Source organism: Perca fluviatilis, chromosome 18 (genome assembly GCF_010015445.1).
Source record: "Perca fluviatilis chromosome 18, GENO_Pfluv_1.0, whole genome shotgun sequence".
NCBI lineage: Eukaryota > Metazoa > Chordata > Actinopteri > Perciformes > Percidae > Perca > Perca fluviatilis.
In genome coordinates, this window is record NC_053129.1 from 1,470,526 (window position 1) to 1,496,555 (window position 26,030).

The 26,030-nt window shown below is 43.6% G+C and overlaps 1 protein-coding gene across 5 annotated transcripts in view; it reads right to left on the reverse strand.

The window, feature by feature from the left end:
- The window catches only part of fynb (FYN proto-oncogene, Src family tyrosine kinase b), a 116,525-nt gene that overhangs the window by 71,027 nt on the left and 19,468 nt on the right, over nucleotides 1–26,030 (reverse strand). The window contains exon 2 of one of the 5 annotated variants that reach the window (XM_039782604.1): nucleotides 22,517–22,585. The exons of 3 other annotated variants lie outside the window; for them this stretch is intronic. The gene's annotated coding sequence lies outside the window, so the exon portion shown is untranslated. Of the gene's footprint in view, nucleotides 1–3,755; nucleotides 3,781–22,516; nucleotides 22,586–26,030 lie in introns of those variants that run through there. One more of the 5 variants, XM_039782605.1, reaches the window with a different exon arrangement.

Below are 26,030 nucleotides of genomic sequence, written 5' to 3' on the forward strand. Positions count from 1 at the left end.
TGAAAAAATGAACAGAAAACCCAAAAAGAGTCAAAGGTACAAGACTGTGTACATATTTTCATTTCAGAGCGAAGGAACTACTCATCCCATAAACCACCGTGCACCACTGAATAAAGGAAGCTACGTTAGTTTAGCTAACAGCTAATTGGGCTAACCGCTAGCTGAGACAGCATGTAATAACTTTAACAGACCCTCAAAATAAAACCTGAAAATAACTGTTAAAATATAACGGCTGTTACATCAGCTGTAGCCTGCTTTTCCCAGTGTTTAGTTTGAGTTAACGTTATTTTAGACCGAATCAAGCTGTCAGCTAGCGGTTAGCACAATTAGCTGTTAGCTAAACTAACGTTTGCTTCCCAGTGGAGGCTAACGGCAGAAGCGTGGAACAGATCGTGATTCGTGCAGTGTCGTAAATCCTCGTGACGGATCGTGCAGGCAGCTCCCCCTCCCCCCCCCTCCTCCCCAGCATGAGTTCCACCAATCAGAGGCATCACTGTGGGATTATGGGATTGTTCAGGATTGTGGGTAATGAAGTACTTAGCCAAGACATCGCGAATGAAAGACGTTTATCTCAAAACAAGGTTGGTGCCCCATGATTTTTGGCGTCTATATGATCATATATAATCGCTTAGTCACGTCGGCATGCTGGTTTTAAGTCTACCATCGACGGTTACCATTTTATGGCTTATACTCCAATTTGTCAATGGAGAAATTGCATTGTATTTTTACTTCCGGAACCCGCTGTGGGTGGGACTGTTGAGCTCTATAAGGGCTTGGTGGCCCATGTGGCCTGTGCTTAAAAATATTAGCCTCTATCCCTGTTATTGTATGCAATTTAGGCAATAAAAAAGGTTGCTTTCGAAAAAAGGAAACCTCTTTTGTATATTTGCTATTGCTGTTTACTATAAAGCAAAATCGATGAAATAATTGGTAGAATACTCGATTACTAAAATAATCGGTAGCTGCAGCCCTAGTCACATGCTTATTTCAAGGATAATTTGGTGTTTTATTTTCGATTCAACGGTGATTTAGAGTTTTACCTTTAGCTTTTTCAATGTAAACTAAAGCCACAGCCACACGTTGGAGCACCTGGAAGTACAGCAGCCGCGACGGGTGCGTCTGAAATCGCACGCTCAGCACTGCAGACTCAACGTGCATACTATTGTTCAGCGTACTTTTGTGTTAAAATAAACAGTAGTGTGTATCTTTTTGCGCACTAAACTGTAAATTTCAACGTCACTTCCTGAGAGCCTCCTTGCCGTTGAAGACGCGTGGCCATAGTAACCCCTGCCGACCCCCAATCTAGCGGCATCGCCAGATAACGCTTAAATGACTGAAAGAGGTGAATAACTAGACCAACAGTTGTTTAAATATGTAGAAATGTAAATTTGAGCGTCTGTCCGTTTGTCTGTCGTGAACGTTGTCATTACTACCGCATTGCATTGTGGGATACTTATGCCGCCGTAGTGTCCAGTGTTTGCATACTGTAAAAATTGACCGGAAATAGTATGCAATTCGCTTACTATTGGTTTCACACTAAGATTTCGGACGTAGAAAAAAATCTCACATACTGTTTTAGCTGCTAAATAACATGTTAGTGTGGAATTTCAGACGCATCCAAAATCTGTTAAATTTGAATTTGAGACCACATTTTCCAAACGATTCCAAAAAAAAACGGAAAGGGTTCTCGATGCCCAATCCTACCCATAATCCTCTCTCTCTCTCTCTCTCTCTCCCTCTCCCTCCTCGCTGCTCCTGTCAGTCAAATTTGAGGTGGGCGGGGCTAGTGGTGACACCATTGTGTCAGGGCAGCTCAGCATCAGCAGCCATACTGCTAGGAGCTGAGGGAGGATGACAGTGGACACCTACTGCTGATGGAAGAAGATACAGAACCATCAAAACCTGGACTTACAGACTGAGGAACAGCTCCTTCCCCAGAGCTGTAGCTCCCCCCCCATAGACCTTTTTCACGGGCAGACATAGTAGGAAAAGCACAGGTGTATTCAACATCATTAAATGATGGCTGCATTCCACTCAGGAGAGGTCCTGGTATTGTGCATGCTGACTCACTGAAATATCTTACTGGGACACTTGATAGAACTGAGCCATCATTAAGATTATTAATTTCAGCTGTGCTTTTCCTACTATGACAAATCAAAATGTCTGCTGTGAAAAAGGTCTATTCAGTGAGTAATCGTGATATATAATCAGGATTTCAATACTGACCAAATTAATTGTGGTGTTGTACATAATCGATCAGCCCTATATGAACATCCATTTTCTTTATTTTTCACAATTTCATTAAAGAACTAATGTGTCGTTGAGCTTATTTGTGTCGCAGGCCTGTTTTGGAGTCAATATGTGCAGGCTCTCGCCTCAATATATCTTCTATTTGTTTTTATGGCGAGGTAATAAAACTCGCTCCAGATGCTCCGTGTGCTGCGTTCTCCTCGCGGTCTGGCTTTTATTGGAACCAGAAAAAATAAAGTTGAAGCTGGAAGAGAAGGCTCGAGAACCTTCATTAAATGGCCTAGAAGGTTACAAACATGTCAGCCAGAGGCGCGCAACCGAGCGCCCTGCTTGATGTGAGCCCTGCAGACGTGTGCTGACAGCTGACCTTCTGTTAATAATGCAGCCCCCCCACCCCACACACACACACACACACACACACACGCACACACAAACACACACTCTCACTCCTTCCCCTGGGCAACACAAATATTCATCTGTCCCTCAGAGGAAACAATTAATTATCTTCATGTTCTAAGTGTTTTTCGTCGGTGGTACGCGGCAGGAAACCTCACACTTTACATTTTGTTTCAACTGCAGTTTCAAATTTAGCAATTTTTGTGATAATTTGCGACAATTTTTTTCCCTGGAATCTGTATTCATTTTTATTTTTTCCGCCGATTTGCCTAAATATTTTCTGTTTAACCTGCTTTTTTCAACATTTTTGACGTTTTTTTTTTTAAAAACGTCTATGTCGCTTTTTAAAACATTGTTGCTGCCTTGTTTGAGACTTCTTTCAAAGCTTTATTCTGCTTTCAATGCCATTAGTCGCTTTTTTTCAATCAACTTTTGTCACTCTTTTGTCATTTTATTCAACATTCTTTGACGTTTTTTTTTAAACATTGTAATTGTATTTGTGAAGAGCGCTGCGTTGAACCATCCATGTTATTTTCGGGCAATTTTGTTGAAAGAAACCCAAATTTCTGATATAAAACTTTGAAAAGGGGTCGGACCTGACCCGAGGACAACAGGAGGGTTAAACGGTACCGCTGACGGCGACTACAACATATCCGTTTCGAGCAAAACGAAAGAAGAAAATATATTTTAAAAAAAAACATGTCATGTACTTCTTTACAAATGAAATAAATGTCAGACTGACTGATACTCAATATTATGGAATCGCAATACTTCTAGAGTCACAATAAATGAAAATCGCAATGCGATTCCAATCGGCACCCATGTAATCGTGAAAGAATCGAATCAGGACAAAAGCATATCGTTCCAACCCTATTATTTCATCTTTTACAGTAAATGACAAGCATTCTCTGACAGCTGGACAGCTGGTTTTAGGGCATTAGTATATTATTACACTTGACCTGCTGGGCTGCTGAATGTTGTCAGGCAGAGATCAGTCTGCTGTAGCAGCACCACCGGGCTCTGGCTCAGGAACAAAGTAGCACATGAGCACAGAGACACCTCCAGAGTCACTTAGTCCTTAGAACAGCTTGACATTCTCAGGTGCCTACCTGTCATCACAAGACGAGACACTGCGGGAACAGGAAGGTTTTACATTTGTCCTTCAGATTTGGTAAAGATTGCCTCTTTCCTTCTTTTTTTCTCCCCTCCCAGAATCCTGTGTGGACAATCGATGTCCTCTGCTGCAGTCCAGAGAAAGACTAAATACTGCACTGAAGAGCAGCTTGCAGATCAACATTATTAAACTTACTAAGATGAGTGAAATATGCAGGACCGCCCGACTGTCAGAACAACATCTTCGGAGACTGCTGCGATGCTGAGTTCATGTACCAAGGGAAACGGGGGGAATAAACCATCGTTAGAACTCGTTGCTGTAATTTCCCCAAGTCGTCACCATTCAGGGCAGTGGTGTCAGGGTCACGCGCTGTATTCAAATGACATATTGTTAGAAAAGAGGCTGTGCACATGCTTCCAATGATCCTGTGAGTGATATGTGTAGGGGCTAGCTTCTTACAGGGGGCATAGGCCACATTTTTACTATTACAACGCTAAGGAAATACCCTTAAGAAACAAAACGCAACTAAATGGTCAAAGTGACAAACAACAAATGCTGTACCAACTGTGCATTTCAGTTTGTGGGTGCTGCATCTTCCTGCAAATGTGCAGATCTATGTGAAGAAGGTGCAACACCCTGCTGAAGCCCCTGGCTGGGAGCCAACACACACTGAGAGCTATCTCAGCGTCATCACTTCTAAGACTGCCTGCAGGATGTGGTTAAAAGTCTCAAATGCACCTTGAAGGGCGTTAATTTCTATTCACCTCGCTAAGAACAAGAGCTTTGTCATAATATGTCGCTGACTCAAAACGCTGAAAATAACCTCCATTTTTCCATTCGGAGGAAGGCAGTTTTGCTGATGAAGTGACTTATCAAGTGGACCAGTCCTTCTATAAATAGGCCAAGGAGTCCTCTGTGTCCTGCTCCAACTCTCTGCACTTCATCTTCACAGTTTCACTTCAAGGAACGGGCCAGCCTGCAGTCAGACAAGGCTACGGCACGCGTCACGGGTTTGACTCTGGCTCATGTCATCCTCCCCACCTTCTGTAAAGCCTCCGACAGCAGGGGAAAAACTCAGAGCAGACTTTCGACTATACAGCCGCACACATATAAAGCTACGATGCTTATCCACTAACAGCACACACGTGTTTTATTTCCCAGCAGCCACGTGCATTTTTCATGCTCTATACAGACAGGATAAATGCGTGGGAAGCCATGCTGTTCACTGCTGTAGTAACTTCCTTTACCTTGCCACCAAGGCTGTATCTTTTACATTTAACCTTTCTTCTCTGGTTTTACATACTGTCACTGCTGGCAGCAAAAACGTCATCTTCAAATTGCACTAATTTCTGTGTTATTAGTGCAGTAACCATGCAGCCAATGGGTTTCATAACAATATGTAGTTAAATCAATCAATGTCAATATATGTCAAATGTCAATCAATTCTTCAATATATTAGAAATATATCTAATTTTTTAAACCCGCTTCCTATATCTTTCACAGACTTGCGTTCATTGATATGATTTTGTCAACTTACATCTTAACAAGTGGTGATTTGATACCATTTTTAATTATGGAATATGGAATTTTATATTACAATATAATAATTGTAATACTGCACATTTTTTTGTTTATAGATACAATACTATAAATAATAATAATAAAGAATTTGAATACACTGATACAAACATTCTGTGAATCCAGTAATGCCCAATCTCATTAAAAGCACAAGCGTCATATATATTTCATTGAGTCAACATGAACTACAGAGTGTGTGTTGATGGTAATAAAGGAACATGTCACACAGTGTTTTATAGCCCAGAGGAAGACGATATATCAGGCTTTAGACTACAAGGAGATACATTCATGGTTGGCTTTGTTGGATTTGTACTTTTATTGAACTGTGACAGTAGAGATATAGAGAGACAGAGAGACAGAGAGATTTTTGCTAAAGAAGTTTGGATTTCATATTTGCCTAATGAGTTTTGTGTTCATATTTGCTCAATACCTTTTGCTTTGATGTTTGCTCAATTGCTTTGGCAACGTCTACTTCTGTTTTCTATGCCATAAAGCCCCATTGATTGATGGAGAGTGAGAGAGAGAGAGAGCAACAAATGCAAGACCTTCTGTTAATAATGCAGCCCCCCCCCCCCCAAACCCTGCTCTTCAACTCTAACTCTCTCTTTTCTTGGGTTGTGGTGGCACCTGGATCGTGGCTGCGGTCCTGCTCGACGCCCACTGCTACTATTATTAATATTCGTCATAGTTCTATTATCTTTACTGTTACTATTGTCTAATCCTTACTGTGTTGCTGTGGCTAAGTGCCACTGTTCATCATCTCCTTCCATTACACCCACTGTTATAATTATCATCACACATCACAATTAGTCACATTTCTGTATTTAAGTTTTTCCTTGCCGCTGTGTGAAATTGCTCTTAAGGGAATTGTTGGGTCTCTGTAAATTATAGTGTGGTCTAGACCTACCCATCTGTGTGATTTAACACCATGAATAAAATTGAATTGAATGTTCATTGTTGCTGAATTGCATTCTTTTCTTGAAGATTTTTTTTTTTTTATTCTCTTTTAAAAAAGTGCAGAATAAATAAGATGGCAAAAATAAACAGACAAAATTGAGACATTTCACCTGATGATGACCTGATGTCTGTGTGCATTAACTAAACAACTGAGAGTAATATTGAAAATAAAAGAAAGTGCATCAAGTACACGAAGGACAGCTGAGAGGGTGGCATCACTGTGAGCGGGGCGAGGCGCGGTCGCCCATCATCGACCCGACGCGGCGATCTCTCTCCAGCCCCGTTGCTAGGCGACCACATTCCTGAGCACAGTGAGTACTATGGGATGGCAGAGCCTGGGGAGTGGGAATGACACGGTAGCCGTGACGATGTAAGATGACGTGAGTGATGGAGGATGAACCGGGGGGGCGAGGCGACGCGATCTGGGAGACAGGCAGTGCAACATCACGCTACCTTTGGCAGCACGGCCCTAAATGGGTCTCTGGAAAGAAAACTATACATGTGGGTTCCTGTGAGTGTGAGTGTGTGTGTGTGTGTGTGTGTGTGTGACTTCAGACATGACAATGTGCTGTGCCTCCGAGGAGACACTGTGAATCAGCTGGGACACCAGTGTGTGCAGCTGCCCGTCTCGGTACAGCACGCTCCTGCACACAGAGCTGCAGCCGTCTAGACAACAGCCAGACTCCGAAAGGCCCCCGCCGCTCGGCGCCGCCAAAGAGGATTGTGTTCCGGCTGGGGATAATCTTTAAGGCTCAGCATTCCTTGTCTTAACATGGTTTATATGTATGGGTGCACATGCACACAAGAACACGGCCCAACACAAGAGATGCAAAGTAAACAGCAAGAATACACATTTTACACACTGTCATTGTGTTGTTACACCACCTCCCAGTTTCACAGAAATTGCCACCGAGGATATGACCTCAAAGTTCCAACTTTAGCTGTGGCTCTCCCAAAGACGTTGTGATTATATGGTGTGTGTCTTAATGTATGTAATTACATGGCTGCCATTCCCTGTACACACAATAGTGAAAGTATGCATATATTACGGCTGCATGATATGAGGAAAATATGCGATAACGTTCTTGAATATCGCGATACCAATATTATTAGTGATAAATAAATATTAAAGTCTACTCAGTTCTGCCGTTCTGCTGCTTACAGTATTCTGCTAAAATACAACAAATTATTTGTTGAATTTAAAACAAATGAAAGGAAATCATTTCCAAAAAATGTTTATTGAACTTATAAAAGGGCACCACTAAAAAGAGAGTGACAGTTCCAGTTTAACGTGCAGTTTTCTGCTGATATTTTCTTTCAACTAACACAAAAAATCTCTGCGTGTCTTTCGCGATACGTTGCAGCCTTTCACGATGCGTTTATTGCGCCTGTTGATATCGCGATGACAGTAAAAAACGATGTATTATGCAGCCCTAGCATATATAAAATATACTCATAATCCTCTACTGCTCCCTGTCTTCTCACCACGCTGTCCGTTTCCAACATCAACAACTTGTCCCGTATTACACACACTGCTTCCAAAATGATTGGTCTAGCAACCTTGGATTTCAATAACACTGGAAACGCCCTCAACACGTTTCACATCTGCAGTTTTTTCACATCTGCCATGCAATCCAGATATTAACTTTCAGATGCCTTGGCATTGACTTTCTGCTGGTCAAGAAAAAGGTCGGGAGACAACGTACAGAACTTTCAAGACATTAGGAATCCTCATCTGGGGACCGTTAATATCCTCACCAAATGTCATGTCAATCAGGCCAGTACTTGTTGCAATATCTTGCTTTGGACCAACAAATATAGACTGTCTGACTGGCAACAGAGCGTGCTGGGTTGAGGCGGGGCTGTGTGATGGGCCAGGGGGGCTTCCTGTGTGATTGACTGGCCATCAATCACGGTTCAATCGCGTGAAGCCTTGTGGAAACAAACCTGTCAATCATGTTGTAGCAGAGATCTGTGGAGTCAAGCATCAAGCAGAACCAGCCCCCAATCACCCTAATCAATACATCTCAGTGTTTCCTCTAGGATTTTTTTTAGCAGTGGGGGCAGATCTGTCGTACCCCGTTTTACGTATTAAACAGAACTGACACTTCGCTGCAACACAAACTAATATATTTATTCACCTCTATTCACACACAATGAGGCATATTTTCATTTTGTTTTGATTGAACTGTATTTTTGAGGAACTGTAGATCTACAAAATTAATTTTACAAGAAATTCTTCATAGGGAAACCAAAACCCAAAGTAGGCTATAGTATGAAACCAGTCATAAAGAAACTAATTGCATATTTGCCTCAGTGGCAAAGTTGGCAGCCTTTCAGTGTGCATTTAATTTTTCTTGGCTTTTGGAAAAAAAACTCCAAGGCTGGGTTACACTAGAACGGCCAGGACGGTCATTTTGACCGTTTTTAAATTTATATGTGTAATAACTTTGCTAAATAAAAAAATACAATCCTGCTGGTACCTGACTTTTCCTAAAAGAGGCTCTATTTCCATTTAAAATAGTTTTTATATACTGTACATTACATAAAAGGCAAAGAAAATACAATCACTTTTACCTATTTTGGCCTTACTGTCATATTGACCGTGGTTTTGTTTTTAATCTTTTGCGTGGTTGAAGATGCATCTTGGTTGTTTAGTGATAATCATAGTCTCTATCAGAGAAACGTAACTAGCGGTTTCGAGTAACAAGTGTGGGCAATGCATCACCGATGGGCCGAAGGCAAAGCCAGAGTCGGTAACGTAGGCTACGGCGTGGATGGACTCGGTTCTGAATCAGAAGAAAAGCACCGGGCGATGGCTCTGTGAAAGGCGCAGTACACGTAGACGGTAGCTGTCTACGTGTTCATATAACTTTATACGTGCTACAGCTGGCTGGAATCATTGCACACATCCTCTCCAAGGAGTGCACCAGCTGGAAAATGTCCCGGAGTTACGGAGTTTATGGAGGAAAAAAAGGGCAGCGGCGCACGGTCCGAGCAGCGCTGCGCACCACAGCAGACACCAAATCGGAGGCGGTGCCTGCCAGGTTAGGTTAGGTTATAAATGTTCAAATAACATACTTTTAATTGTTATTTGGCTGTGAATTATGTTGAATGAATTTCCCCCAATATGTTTCATGAATTTATGAAATAATCATGGTTTAGCCTACTATGCCATGATCTGATATCAAGGGCGTTGTATTGAATCAACAGCCACGTGTAATTTAGCTCGCAGCTGAAGCTGAAACAAAAAATGTGCGAGAACTATAGACTAATACAGGCTTAAATTAACTGACAATATAAGTTATACGACTTACAGTTGTCAAGAATGCACACATGCCATCTCAACCGGTCCTCGGACAGCCTGTCTCTTTTTTCTTTCTCACTTTTCTCCGAGTGGCATGTATGCCCACTCGCGTTGTGAAGCGCGTGTCTGCGCTATTCTCCATCGACGTGCTCTTTACAATCACTGCTGATAGACGGCTTTTTGTATATATATTTATGATACCGTGGCGGGAGAAATCTAACCGTGGTGGACCGCCACTTGCCAATCAACATAGAGGAAACACTGCATCTATATATATGAAACTTAGATCATAACATTAGAGTCACTGTAGTCATATATATATATATATATATATATATATCAGTGGGGAACCTTCAGGGCCTTCTACGCCTTCAGAGAAGGCCTAAAAAAATAATAAATAATAATAAATTTAATAATAATAATACTACTAATAATAAAGTATTCAATAAAAAAAATATGTTTTTTATTTTTTTATTTCTATCTCATTTAATTTAATACAATACATTTAATACATTTTCTCTCATCTATGTTCTAAAGTTAAGCTTACTGTCAAGTTCATGTCCTGAAAACATGTTATCCAATCAGAATCGTCTGTCTCTATTAAGGCCCGTTTAGCTGTCTCATTCATTGGTTAGGACTTCACGAATCTCGGGGAAGGCCAAGCTATGTGTTTTGGTGTGGGAGAACGGGCAAACGAATTCAATCACGCTTTGATTTCAAGTGGGCGGGAAAAAACAAAAGATCGTAGGGCCTTCATGAAGTCCGAATCTCTGCAGAGTGGTGAGAGGTTTAGAGACAGAGTTAAATGGCGGAAGACGGTGAGTGACGTTGTGGCTAGCTTGATAGTATCGCTTTTCGCGGGCCTTTCACAGAAAAACTTGAAATAATAAAAAACGGAAGACCAACTCCAGCACTGGAATTAAAAGAAAAGGTTAAGAAAGTGGAAAGGCATTTCAAGACCGAAAATTATCAGCGATATCCATGGATGACGGGCTGTAAGAAAACAAACAGGCTGGACTGCTGGAGTTGTTTACTTTTTACATCCGACAAGTCATCCACCTGGGTCAGCAGCGGATTTGTCAGCCTAACAAATCTGACAAAGTCAGCCCACCGACATCAAGATTCTGCGGCACACCTGCAAGCTACGGTCTGTTTGAAAACTTTTGGGGACACAAGAGTTGATCTTCAGCTAGATGAGCAGCGCCGTAATCATACTACGGCCCACAACAACAAGGTCAGGCAGAACAGAGAGATCCTGAAACGTCTCATCGATGTCGTCACATTTCTTGGAAAGCAAGAGCTGGCATTTCGAGGACATGATGAGAGTAAAGATTCGGAAAACAAGGGGAACTACTTGGAGTTGCTGGAGTTTTTGGAGGGGTATGACAGCCCTCTGCGCTGTCATCTGGATTCGGCCACTGTTTTCATCGGCACCTCCAGCAAAATTCAGAATGACCTGATTCAATCGGTGGCAGATGTAATGACCGAAGCAATGAGGGAGGAGGTGAGGAACACGCCTTTTGTCTCCGTTATGGTAGACGAGACAACTGACGTAAGTAACACCGCTCAGATGTCATATGTCCTCCGTTACACCACTGACGGTGGTGTGAAGGAGCGCTTTTTCCAGTTTGGTGATGTCAGTGGTGATAAGCGCGCAGAAGCCATAGCTGGTCAAGTTTTGGAGTTTCTGGAGGACTGTGCCTGCACCAATAAGGTAATTGCCCAGTGTTACGATGGAGCTGCAGTCATGGCTTCTGGACTGAATGGGGTCCAAGCTAAAATAAAGCAAAATACCACAAGCTCTCTTCGTTCACTTTGCTGCGCACTCTCTGAACCTCGTCATGTCTCAAAGTGCTGCTAAAATCAAAGAGTGCAAAATCTTTTTTCCCACCTAAGTGGCCTCGCAGCCTTTTCTCTCAAAGTCAGCCAAACGCAACGAAACTCCTGGATGAAATATGCCAGCGAAGACTGCGCGCGACCGCAACTACGGTGTAACATTTTCATCACGTTTGGTTTGCACTGTGTATGAGCGGAGAGAAGAACTCTTGGAGCTCTTTGAATTCATTGTTGACAACCACAATGATTTTGATGATGATGCTGTTCACAGCGCTGATGGATACATTGCACTGCTGACGGGCTTCGAGTTCTGCTTTCTCCTCGCCACATTCAACTCCGTGTTCGCATACTCCGACGTGCTCTTTGGGATCTTGCAGAATAAGGAGTATGACATGCAGTTCTGTTTGTCTAGCATCGAGGACTTCTGCAGCACCACAGAGAGAGAAAAGGCCAAATTTGACTCCATCTATGAGGACACTGTGCGCGAAGTCGGGGTTCCCAGCGGGCGCAGGGCACGGAGAGTTGGAGATGTGCGCGCAGCGTACCAGCAGCTACACAGTGAAATTCTGGACAACATTCTCACTCAGCTGAGGAACAGGTTCAAGGATCATGAAAAACTCATGTTCCTTGCCCTTCTGGATCCCAAGAAGTTTGCCTCATACAGAGAAAACTTCCCCAACTCTGAGTTTCAGAGCCTCGCGGAAAACTACGGGCTGCATTTTGACCTCTCCAGGCTCAAAACTGAACTGACGGTCATGTACAAAATGGCAAACTTTGAGGCAAGGAGCCCATCAGACCTGCTGCACTTTCTGACTCGTAAAGAGCTGACTGAGAGCATGCCGCAACTGTATCACCTCACCTGCCTGGTGCTGACCATCCCCGTGTCCACCTCCTCCGTGGAGCGGTCTTTCTCGGCTCTGAAGCGCATCAAGACGCACGCCAGGAACAGTACTGGACAGGATCGCCTGGGAGCTTTGGCACTGATGTCCATAGAGAAAGGACTTCTTTTGGAGCTCAAATCAAAGGACAAACTTTATGACGCCACCATCGCCCACTTCACAAAGAAAGACCGACGAATGGACTTTGTTTTCGTGTAAAGTAGGCCTATGTTATAAACCACCTTGATTATTATTTCAAGGGATTAAGATTACTGGCCAAGTGGACATTCAGGAATTTGTATTCATTGCGGAGGTTGTTGCAGCGCAAATTGCCTTTAATTCATATGTAATCAATCAATCAATCAATATATCAAACGTATCAGAAGTGTGTGGTTGGATTTTTGTTTTTAGAGGGTTTTATTCCCCACACCCCATTCACTTGTCTGTCCCTTTCCCTGTGGAGAATTAAGGAGGTAGAACCTATAAATTAAAAGTGTGACTTTAATGTATTGCGCCACGCGTAATTGTGCAAGGAGAGGCATTTGCACTTCATTGCAACTTTAAAACAGTCTTTTACCAGCTTTGTGTAACTTTTGGCGTATTGTGATTTTGAAATTGTATTGTAGATTGATGATGCTCATGACTTTATTTGTCAATGTGTGAATGATTTGTAATGCGCCGTGATTTCATAGCGCTGTTCATGGTGATGAAATGAACCTCGGTGTCTGTGTCGGCAGCGTCACGGGGTGACATTCTGGGTGACCTAATTTTATATTTCCAGATTTTGGCTTTAGAGCATGTTTATTTAATTTCAAAAATCCGGGGGAGAAGGTGTAAATCTCGCGCCAGGCCTTACCCATATCCGCAGCAGGTCTCCAAGGTGAACAGCCTCTGGCATGTTAGATCAAGGTAGTTTAAATGGTCTCCAGTTTTCTGAAGTTAATGTTGAGAATGTTTCTTTTTGCGGAGAATGTTATTGAAGTTATTGTCTATTTGTTTACATCCTTGTCATTGTTAATTAAATGATTGCACTTGTTTAACCCTTTCAATTCATCGTACTGTTGCTTTTTTCCGCGATGATTTTTTTCTCGGCGGTGATGGCCGAGGTGAAGGCCCAGCTGTAGTACTCACGGTTCGCCACTGATAGATATATATATATATATATATATATGTATATAAACGGTTAACTACTCCTCAGATCTCTGCAGGGTATATCCAGACAGCTAGCTAGACTATCTGTCCAATCGGAGTTTTCTGTTACACGTAATCAATATCAATAGAAAATGCGTTCGATAAAACGTTCGATAACTTGTTTTTCTTCTTCGGAAGAAACCAGAAGTTGCAAAGCAAGTTTGGTTGCATGAGCAAAGGCACTCACTCTCTGGTAACCTAGCAACGTAGGGAGTGACACTCTAACAGCCAATCATGTAACAGTATCAAGTTTGGTTGCGCCACATCGCTGTCTCGTGTTGGATTCTACCATTCTACAATAACAGAACCGGCGGCGTGGAGCGATAAGTGGAAAGTGAGTGCCGCAGCGAGCGAGGAAATTGTTGATAAAACAGGAAAAGTCAGTATGGCAGTTTTGGGGGGTTTATAAGTCTGACCGTCGTCCCCACCAACACTACCGCAAACTTGTTTTACCACCTTAGCCGTGCTCACACTTTGGAGCACAGCCGTATTCGCCAGCAACGTCCAACAACATCTGCAGCTGCTACACCGCACAAGCAGCAGACCGCCATGGAGAGGTACTCTGCATCAGCGCCTTACTAAACGCTACAAAGAAATAACGGAGGCAGACGTGCTGAGCACTGTCCAGAAGCCAGGTTACCAACCTAGCACTAAACGTGCAGAAAATAGTTCTTCTCAGGTTTCAGGTTTCTCTATGTTTATATTTAACACTTTGCACCATTTTATTACACCTTATTAAGCAGTTCTTACTTATTCTTTCTTCACTGTGATTTTAGACTTATGTTTACATTTTAATTATTTGAGTGGTTTCCATGGTTGTGTTGACATTTCTGCTTTTATAACTGAGGGGATTATAATCAGAGGAAGGTTAAGTTTAAAATAAAAATGTTTAAATTTAATATATTTTTCTCCTGGTCCTTATTTTAAATAGGTCATAAAAAATATCAATAATTATCGATATCGACCGATATGAAACACTTATATCGTGATACAGTTTTCAGCCATATCGCCCAGCCCTAACACGACTAAAACTACTTTTGAACGTACACATGTTCCACCAAAACAAGTTCCTTCCCGAGACTACGTGGCTCTGTCCGGCACTTAGCACCGCCCAAGATGATTGTGATTGGTTTAAAGAAATGCCAATAAACCAGAGCACGTTTTTCTCCCATCCTGGAATGCTGTGTGGACGCAGCGCTGTGGAGGAAGGTCTGGCAATGCGAGACTAGAGTCACTGTGACAACATGGAACTGTTTTTTGTGTGCAGGTCTTGAAAGTCTCTCTTCAAAATCAATGCACCCTGTGTGATAGAAGCATGTGTCCTTACAGACCACAGACACCAAAGCTGTGAGTCCATATTTTGCACCTCTCAGACTTAATTATGAACGAGGCAGACTTTCGCTCACCACAGTAATATCACATGGGAGAGGCAGCAATGGTGTCTACAGCACTCTGAGGGCTTATAGAAATGAACCCTATGTGTAGTTTGTGTACTTGGTTGATTAAAACGTACGGGTATGTTTCTCCTCAAAACCTTAAGCCATTGGTGTGGTTGTTTGTTTGGAGATTTAAATCACAATTTTGCTCATTTTTGACCAGTTTATTCAGGTAAAGTTCTTGTACAACTAATTGTCTGTGAACTTTGGCTTCTTTTGTTAAATAAAAAAAAGGGTTTTGTAGAAAAACATGTTATTTATTTCTAGATACCTTACTATATTTCAAAGTAAAGTATGTAGAGTTTTGTTGGGAGTACTGAATACCTGGTATTGTGTTGGCACTCGTATTGCAAAATTCAAACAATTCTCAGCCTTCCATTAACCGAAGTCAGAGGTCTGAACTGGGAATGATGTCACACCCAAGTTGACCGTGTTCTAGTAACAAGTCAGAAAACCGTTATATTTAACGAAGTAGGGGGGACTGTAGCCAGGTTAGCCATTGTAAGCAATACCAGTTGATACCAACGCACTATGCTGTATTTTGGGCATAAAAACACCGTAGCAACATGTCAACAGATAGAAGATGGACAGGATTGTGTGGCTGATTTAATGAGACACAAATAAGACAGAAGTGCTAAAAACTGTATATTCATACAGCTTTCACAACTGTTGATGCTCGGAGCAGCCGTGTTGGATTGTGAAGTCGGGGTTGCTGAGGTTCCCCCTAATTTCGAGTCGGGAAATCCGACTTCAGCGGGCGTTCCAGTTGACGTTTCAAACTGGGAACTTAGAATTCCGACTTCCCGGTTCAACTGAACACATCATTAGAAATGGAAGAAGAAGAAGAAGAAGAAGAAGAAGAAGAAGAAGACATACTTAATTAATCCCCCAAGGGGAAATTACATTTTACACTCTGTTGTTACAAACATTACACACAGGCCTGGAACACACACACATGCCCAGGACCTATACATGCACTAATTGGAGAGATGTCACACAATCCAGCCACAATCCATACTTTACCAGGACTTGAACCGGCGACCCGCTGGTTCCCAAGCCAGGTCCCCACGGATTGAGTTACTGCCACCCCTGATCATAGTCTTCCAAGTCTATATCGACAACGATTCATTTAGGGGATTGCCCCGGTGCCGCTGGAACTAATTTCACAAATGTTTGGCCGGATGTCCGTCCCCTTCCTCTTTCTTTGTGTTGGCGTCTTAACCTCCGGTGGATTTGTGAGGACTATGGTTAACTGGTCCTCAGATCTCTGCAGGGTAAATCCAGACAGCTAGCTAGACTATCTGTCCTATTGGAGTTTTCTGTTGCACGACTAAAATTACTTTTGAAAGTGCACGTTTCACCAAAACAAGTTCCTTCCCGAGGCTATTTAGCAGTGGCGCCGTCACCGATTGTGATTGGTTTAAATAAATGCCAATAAACCAGAGCCAGTTTTCTCCCATCCCAGAATGCTGCGTGGACTAGCCACCGCAGCGCTGTGGAGGAAGGTCTGGCAAAGCGAGACTAGAGTCTTCCAAATTGCGCTGATGTTGGAGGAAAGTGTTGAAGCTCTCTCCTGAAACAGTTTAGAAAGAAGTCTACAAACATGATGAGGTGGCAGCGTCCTCCACCCCCATCAGTGGCTATAATCAGCTGAGCAGCAGGCTTCTCCCAGCAGCCAAAACACTGAGGTTAAAGAAGCACTAATTCCTGCGGGGTTGCTCATTAAGATGCTGGCTTAGTCCCTGGGGACCCGAGTCCAGCATATGGGCAGCCCAACCGCCGCAACCTCCCCCCCCTCTACATACCCCTTATCCCCTCCCATTATAATTAAAACCACCTCACAGCTAAACCTCCAACATGTGGAGCGCTGATGGAAACTGCGGCTGACTATTGACGAGCCAGACTGCCCCGAGCAGAGGAAGCTAGCGCAACATCAAAAGTGCTCTCATCTTTGCCTTGGTGCTGGCACCGTCTAACAGCACTGGACCACTTGACAGGCTTCAGTCAGTAAATTCGTGAATACGACATAATGACAAAGCTGAGCAGGAACACTGAGAGCTTTGAGTGATCAAAGTCCAGTCCACATGGAGAGTTTAGATAAGTGAAGGGATGTGTGGCGTTTCTGGTGCAGAGGTTTTCTTTGTTACAATTGTCGATGCTCATCTTTGCCTGGGTGGGTTAAGATCAGGCTCATTTGCAAACCAGAAATGTTTCCGTGCAAGGTTCTCAGCCCCGCCACGGCCAAGTGAAAGACTCCATTGTTAGCCTTGGTGCATCCGTGTCCATAATAGGCCCATCAGAGTGTAAAGCCACTAGAAGGACTGGAACACCCAAAGCCTCTTGCAGCTCTGGTGACAATATACCTGTCACATATCTCAGCAGGCTGGGCAGTAAGTCTAAAGCGTGTCACTGAGGAGCTACAGCTGCTGTTGTTCTAGCCATCTGATTCCCCAACCCCTGCTTTTTCAAACTGGCCATTCAAAATCTGTGTTCATTCTCTTCTCCCAGGCCATATGGTGGCCTTGACACTTAATCTGCATGCCTTTAGACAGATGATGCATTTCTGCTATGTTAGAAACACACAGCACAGACTAAAGCGGGGTTTATGGTTCTGCAGTGGCTTTACACAGAGCTTATGGGGAACTGCAACGCCTATGTAAGTGGCCTGAGGTTTATACTTGTGCGCTAGTGTCTGCTTCCTTCTAGCGTATCTCTATAAGAAAACAGCAGGGCCGGCATGTGTATGTGCGTGGGGAGTGTGTGGTCGAGCGAGTGAGAGAGCGACGGCGATTAGCTTCGGAGCGAGTAGCGAGTAGAGTCCTAGTGAGAGAAACGAAGTGACTCCCCTGTTCTTTCTGACCACGGTGGGAAATCTTTAGATGGAGAAGTTAACCCTCTCCTTGATTTCATGTTGTTTATGGAGAAGGAGAACCAGGAAATGAGTCGGGGGGGAAACGCAACGCTACCAAGCCAGAGCCAAGCGGACCAATCACTGGTGTTGAGGTCTGCATGTAGTAAAAAATTTTTGCGAGGTGCACGTTAGGCTACGGCGTAGGGTCTGTATCTCTAGGTACCTACTGACGTAGCTACAGCGTAGATTCAAGGCAGGACCGTATCTGGGGTTTGACAGGAGAGACAAGAGGGTGCAGTGAAACAGATCCAAAGCAAGTCATTTGGGTGCTGCAGCACGTGTTGAAGGTGGGCTCTTTAGCAAGTCGGAGAGTTAGTAAAACAGGATGAGGTTATGGCGCTGTAGCATTTGCACACAAGGCTCTCTCGCTCACACACAACCACACGCACGCACGCTCACACACACGCATCCTGTAAGCAGTAGAACAGCACTCTGCAGCCCGCATCCAGCCAGCTGTCGGCGCTGAACAGAGAGAGACAGCTCATAAACTATAAACCATGTTACTTCCCCAGTCAAACAAACGAGACAAATCAGTACAAACACACTGCATAAATATCCCGGGTCCTCTCAGAGCCAAACGTCAGCCTTCTGCACGTGGCCTCCACCCACCCAGCTTACCTCTATTACAGGCAACAGTAGGCAGACGAAGGGGTTAAGTGCGAGATCATTAAAATGTCCCCCTCCAGCCCCTGACTTTCCTACGCCCATCCTGGCCTCATTTTTCTAACGTAAGATGGAGGGATGTGGGATGGAAGAGAAGATGAAAGACCAAAAGAACTTTCTGTAGAGGTGTAGATTAAAACCACTCGGATCAGGTGGTCAGTCATCCCACCTCTTCTGGCTCTTTTTCCTCTCCACGTCCTTCACGTTTTTTATTACTCAACTACAGTCTTTGAAATACACATTTAAGAATGAGAGCGCAGGGCACTGCAAAGAACACAAATTCCAACCGTAACGCATAATTCTTGCTGTGCAAGCCCGACCCAGCTACTGAGGAAAAAGCCACCCTAAAAACAACACTATTGGCAGACAAACCTGCATTTTTGGTTGGGTGTGTATTTTTATCTTGGGACATTTCCAGCACATTGTTCTACAGTCATGCATGGGAATAATTTGTTAGAGAAGAAGCAAACCTCCCCAGTTTTCACTGATGTGACATGGGCCCTTTACCTTTCATTACTGACATGTATAACCAACTGAACGTAACAGGTCCTTGTGTTATCTTTGGTATGTTTCCAACTGCATTATGGGAAATAATGGGAATGGGAAAAGCTGACTGAACTTGAACTACAGATGGGTGACAAATTAAAAGAAAAACCTTTAGAATTTAAACATAACAAATGCAGATGCTTTTATACAAGTAGCAAGAGCTCACTGAATAGTTCTGGGTATTTTCCATCATGCAGATTAATTGATTAATTATTGACTCTGTACAGTAAAATGTCGGAATAGTGTCAAATGTCCATCACAGTTTAAAAGAACCCCAAGGTAACAGTTCCAAACCCAAACGTATCCAGTTTATATTCACAGCGGAAACCAGCAAATCAGACTGATCTCAGGAAGTGCTGTATGTACGACACGCCAATTCGTATGCCATTATTGGCGTGTTATCAAGACGCATACTCGTTTTTTAACGTGTTTATCAACGCCCTTTGGCCTCCATTGACTTACATTACCGTATATGCCGTAGCGAGTAGTATAAAAGGGCAAAAAGCTGCGTAGGGAGGTTGGTCGGGGTGGAGGATGGGTCAAACACAGGACTCACCCAGCAGAGCGGGAATCGCGTCCCGCATGTGACTTTGTGTCCCGCGTGTGATGTTTCCTTTCCACGTTTTGTGTTTTCCTAAACCCAACATGTTCTTCTTGACCTAAACCCAACCCCGTTCATCTTGTCCTAATCCCAATTTACTACGTTTTGGTTTCCGTAGCGGTCGCCATACATCCAGGCACTTGTTGTGTTGCAGCCATGGAGCACAGCAAGCGCCGCTTTATTTTACGTTGAAAAAGCCCGGTGAAACTCTACATCTCTATTGAATCTAAATAAAATGTTCCTCTTATTATCTTATCTGTGATATGAGCGTGTGACCATAGAAATAAAATGGATAGAAATCAACGTCCATTCAAATCAACGTAGCAGAATGGTCAGAGCAGCAGCCATTTTTATGTGTACCATTGCCATGGTAACCTATAAACTTCCAATAATAGCCTGACTTCCGGCGAGTCGTGGAGCTGAGGTTTTGCGGTAACGGACTAATGAGCAGCAGAGTAGTAACACTTTGCAACCCCGCGTCAGGCTGCGGTGGCCAGTCATGTAACACAACAGGATGTCACACAAATGGGCTGTTGACCCCCCCCCAACCGCCGCACAACCCTGCAGAAAATCGCCGGGTTGCTATTTTTGGTCTGGACGTAGCTTAAGAGTCTTTAACAAGCACAGAGAGCCAACAGACAGTAGAGTACATCCCGTGAGCTATGGTGGCTTCACTTCACTTCGCAGTAATTAGGGGGAGGGAAGGCATGCGGACGAAAAATGCCACCAGATGTGTCAATATTATGGAGTAAAGTTGAACTAGGTTCATTAGCGGGACCACTCCTGCCCACGGCCTGCGTCTCCTTACCATCAGGCAAACTGAGAACCACAATGGAGCCGCCGTCTGAGGGCGACGCTGACATTTCGGTGAATAGCTGCGCAGCCCACACTGGCACAGTCATTATCCTGGAGGTACCCCAAAGCTGGGGGGAGGAGAGGGCTAACAGTCAGCTTTGGAGCTGCGAGGAGAGAAAAAAAAGGCGAACACAAGTATGTGTTTGTCTCATGGCTGCAAATGATTCTAGAAATGAATATCAATGTCTCGGATGACGCGAGGATAATTACCAGTGTGCTGTTTAGCAGAGAGGCAGAGAGAAGTGGAAGATTGGAATCGGTGACTCACTTTCTGTTTCTCACCAGCCTCCAATACCACCCACCCGCTGAAGCACACACACACACACACACACACACTCAGATGGAGGGATGTACCCAGGTATGTGTGCTCCACGTTCCCACACTAAGGCTGCTGTTGATGTGCTACCGTTGCAGATCTGCAGAGCGTCTTCTGACGCCTGCCGTGTACTGTGGCATTTCTTCTATGTCACCGTCACCTCAGGAAAAAAAGAGCTGAGTCACATGCAAAACGCCGCAAAGAGTCCGCTTTACTTGCTCCGTCTCGGAGCAGCAGAGACGTGCAGAAGCACCCGGGGAAACTGGAGCCCTCATAATAAAGTAGCTACTAGCGTAGCGATGACTGAGCCTGCATGATGAATAAACTCGCTACGAATGTCGGATCGCCTGGTTTCCTGGAAGAATCCCTCGATTAGCTGGTTTCCACTGACAAATTGAGGAATTCTACCACAAAACCATCCTCTTCATTTATAGCTGTTTGGCGGTTGCTCGGCTGGGTTTTTACAATGTGTCTCCTCTGTCAGCGGGCTGGGTTTTGGATTGTTGGAAGCTTACACTCGAGAAGAGGAAGCTACGGACTGAAATGCCTCTGACTAGGCCAGACACGGACTTCTCTTTCACTTCAAGACAGGTCGCAGAACAAGTAAAGCTAACAAATGGCTGCTGCGTCAAATAGAAAGCTCTTGACTTGAACTTCACAACTTAAATATGACAAGGCCATGCTGCTAGCTGCTTGCTTTTAACAGACAGATGGGTGACAAATCAAAGAACATAAAGTGTCTTAGTGAGGGCCGCGGGTCGGATTCGACTCTAATTATTGATTTAAGTTCAATATTAAAATGCCAATGAAATGTATCAAATATTTATACAATAATAGGTGGGAGTCTTTTGTAATAATGAAGCAGCAATACTGAAATATTGACTTTTATTTGTATTATCGGCCGACGAAAACTAAGGCATCTCAAACTTCAGATTACAGTTAAATCAGAAAGATACTAAAAATGTGAACTTCTTGGCATGATTTGAGGACTGATCGCAGATCAGAGGCAGAATAAAAGTGCATTATGCTCCCTACACTCCATCACATGGTGTATGCTTGACTTTCACTGCTTTATTTCAATCCCAAACTCCCGCCTATTTATCAGCCATGTTGCATGGGATGAGAAAAAACACCCACACTGATCATATGAGAAATCACACAGTGGAATAGACTTCACATTAACCCCTGCAGAGTTTAATGGGCCAACCTCACTGCTGCTGCTTAGTGCTGCGGATTAAAGATGGCAGCAGCAGAAATGCACAGTCGGGTCAGGTCTTATACTGTATAAAGCTGTATAAAAAATGTATAGGAATACAACACTTTAGCTTTTAGCAGGTGGCATCTGTTTCCCTGTAGGACAACGTGAAACAACAACCAACAGCTAGTTGTGGCCAGCTGGTGGGTATCTGTGTGTGTGCTTTAATGCATGTGTGTGTGTGTGTGTGTGTGTGTGTGTGTGTGTGTGTGTGCTCTGCTATCCTTATGACACACATGCAGTAAAAGACAAGGAAAATCCTCCAGAATGAGCATGTTTTGCAGTCCATCTGCTGTCAGTATCTACATGAGGTTACTGTTAACTCATGCAGGAAAAACACGCCTGAATTCACGGACAAGAGGGTCTGTGTGAGGTCACAAATGGGCGTTAGAGGGTGCGAGCCCAGCGGGGTGTGAAGAGTCATACCTCTGGTTTTCAGCGTATCAGGATTTTTATTTCCTCCACATTGCTTTGCGTGCGGCCGAAACAGAGGCCCTGCAGGGACACAGAGACGCTTTTATTATTCATCGTCCCATTCCATAAAACATGAATATCAACTGCATGTGCCAGGCGCCGTCATTGACACTTGAAAATGGGTCTTGCTAACTTTTCCCAGAATGCTTTGGGACAATGGCAAGGGGCCCAACATATGACTTATATAATAATGACATGGGTGTGTCCGTGTATGGTTCACAGTGTGAATTGTCAGGTCCCTCTAGGGCAGCGGTTCTCAAAGTGTGAGGCGCGCCCCACTGGTGGGGAATAGAGACGTGAAAGGTGGGGCGCGCCAAACGGGAGGAAATTTTCCTTTTTTTTTTGCACAATGCATTCGTTCCAACTTCCGACTTTTAGAAGCTGGATATATCATTTGTTGCGTGTAAATATAAATGTAGATAACGTTAGTGATAGTGACATGCTCGCTACTGCTTTTACTACACATGGTGAATAAAACACGCTTTTATTTCTCTGATTCACGGCTTTGTTCTTAGGGCCGCTGGGCCTCCCTCTCTCCAGTCTCTCTCTATCTCTCCACCATATGAACGTCCTCTCTTCAGTCTCTCTCTATGTCTCTCCACCATATAACGCTCCCTCTCTCGTCTCTCTCTATGTCTCTCCACCCCAAACGCTCCCTCTCTTCAGTCTCTCTCTATGTCTCTCCACCATATAACGCTCTCTCTCTTCAGTCTCTCTCTATGTCTCTCCACCATATAACGCTCCCTCTCTTCAGTCTCTCTCTATGTCTCTCCACCATATAACGCTCCCTCTCTCAGTCTCTCTCTATGTCTCTCCACCATACAGCTCTCTCTCTTCAGTCTCTCTCTGTTGTCTCCACCAACGCTGCCCTCTCTTCAGTCTCTCTCTATGTCTCTCCACCATATAACGCTCCCTCTCTAGTCTCTCTCTATGTCTCTCCACCATATACCACTCCCTCTCTTCAGTCTCTCTCTATGTCTCTACCCATATACCGCTCCCTCTCTCAGTCTCTCTCTATGTCTCTCCACCATATAACGCTCCCTCTCTCAGTCTCTCTCTATGTCTCTCCACCATATAACGCTCCCTCTCTCAGTCTCTCTCTATGTCTCTCCACCATATAACGCTCCCTCTCTTCAGTCTCTCTCTATGTCTCTCCACCATATAACGCTCTCTCTCTTCAGTCTCTCTCTATGTCTCTCCACCATATAACGCTCTCTCTCTTCAGTCTCTCTCTATGTCTCTCCACCATATAACGCTCTCTCTCTTCAGTCTCTCTCTATCTCGCTCCACCATATAACGCCACCATGCTTTCGGGCAGTTGTTGAGCTCCTCCGATGAGGATTTTAAAAGTGATAAAGGCGCTCGATTATCGATGCTTGCTGCACGATGGAGGAATCTACACATCTCAGTTCTCCAGCGGCAGCCACCTGATGTAAACAAATTCAACCCAAGCGTTCTTTGGTGACGTGATTGATTCTGTTACTGTTGATCATCTGTCATACAATCTGATTGGTCCGAACAGATCCTGTTCGGGCAATAATTGCTTCTCAACGGAGCGAGTCCAGACCAAACTTCCCGACCTCAAATTTTGTGGGCGGGGCTAAGTTCGGCTGGCATCCAGGCTACATAACCACTGAAAACTGTCAAAAAAATCTAACCAGAAATGTGCTGATTGATGTTGTTTTGGTACATTAAACCACATTATAAAGCCCATGAGAACCGTTGGGAGTCAACCCACAGCCGCTCCACTGCCCTGCTGAAAATGTGAAGCAGAAACGCCTCAGATGTCAGATAACGTCCATAATAATTGGACTTTGGGTTCGATTTCCTGAAAGTTTTCAGTGGTTATGAGGAGCAATATGAGAGATAAATTTGGTAATCACTGATCATTGTTTACGTACATTAAACCACGTTTTTATTCATTAGTAAGCTACAGGACAACGTCTTCCAAACATGACCTGCGCGAAAGAGAAAAAAAAAAGAAAATGAATGCGTCATTGTACCAAGCACTTCTGGAAATTTACTTCCAAATGCGTCTCTGTCCCCAGCACATTTCAAACCAAACTGACGCCCATGGATTTACCCGTGACTCAATCTGGAAAATAATTCGATTTCGTATTTTTGACCCTCTGAATTTACCGTTGGAAACGCCTCTGATACGGGACAGCTTAGCACGCTGCAGGCTGCAGCCATACCCGCCACCACTAGACTAGAGAGTGTATGTGTGTGTGTGTGTGTGACTATAAATGCAGCGCGTGTGAGAGCAAACCGTCCTTATAGCTTATTAGACCGATCACCCCCGAAATTGTGCAATGCAAAACAGGCTCATTGCAGCTATTAATACAGGGAGAATAGACCTTTCTTGCCAAATGGATTGCTGTTCCTTTTTTTAACAGATTGCAAAGTGGCACTTTTATTTCTTTTCTATTTTTGAACTTGATACAAATTTTGACACAGCTGCACTTTTATTTTCTTTATTTTTGAACTTGCTGTTATTTGATGTAGATAGTTGCATTTCGATACAACTTGTTACTTCAATAAATTGGAACATTTTAAGCTTGTTGCGTATTTCATTAGCATTGTGTTGGGGCGATGGGGGCAGGTGGGGCTTGAAAATTCCCCCTTGTCCAAAGTGGGGAATGACCGAAAAAGTTTGAGAACCACTGCTCTAGGGCCTTAGAGAGGGTCTAAGATACTCCAAAAAAATTATATTTAAAAAGTCATCAGTTGTAATTCATAATCTGACAATCAAGATGCTCAAATAGGGCTGGACAATATATCCACAATGATATATGAGGCTAGATATCGTCTTATATTTTGGAAATCATAATATCGTGATATGACACGTGTTTTAAAGGCTGCATTACAGTAAAGAGATGTCATTTTCTGAACTTACCAGACTTATTAACTGTTTTTATTGTTTACCCACACATATACTCATTGTATATAAATGTAAATAAGCTGTATTTATATAGCGCTTTTCTAGTCTTCACGACTAAACACTCACACCAGTGCAGTGTTTCCTCTATGTTGATTTTGTAGTGGCGGCCCGCCATGGCAAAATGTCTGCCGCCACTCAGAAATAGGGCAGACGCACAATGTGGTCGCAACTGCCTTTTAAATTGTCCTGCCGAAATAATGCACCCCCCGAGGGCTGCTGCTCACATTGCAGTTTAACAACAAGTACAACTGTTGAGAAGTCATTGGGCCCGTCCAGTTTAACTCCACATACTGTTGTGTTGATGGAGTTTATCGTCAAAACGTTGGCTTTCTTCCGAGTCGACTATTAAACCAACAGCTCCACCAAAAACGTCACCGCCGTCAGTTCTGTCAGCTCATCGTCCTGATATCACACATCTGGAAACACTAAAACGGGAAGTGAGTCAGTGGAATATTTCATTCTATACTTTAGGTTTTAGTTTCCCTATGAATAATTTCTTGTAAAATTCATTTTGTAGATCTGTTG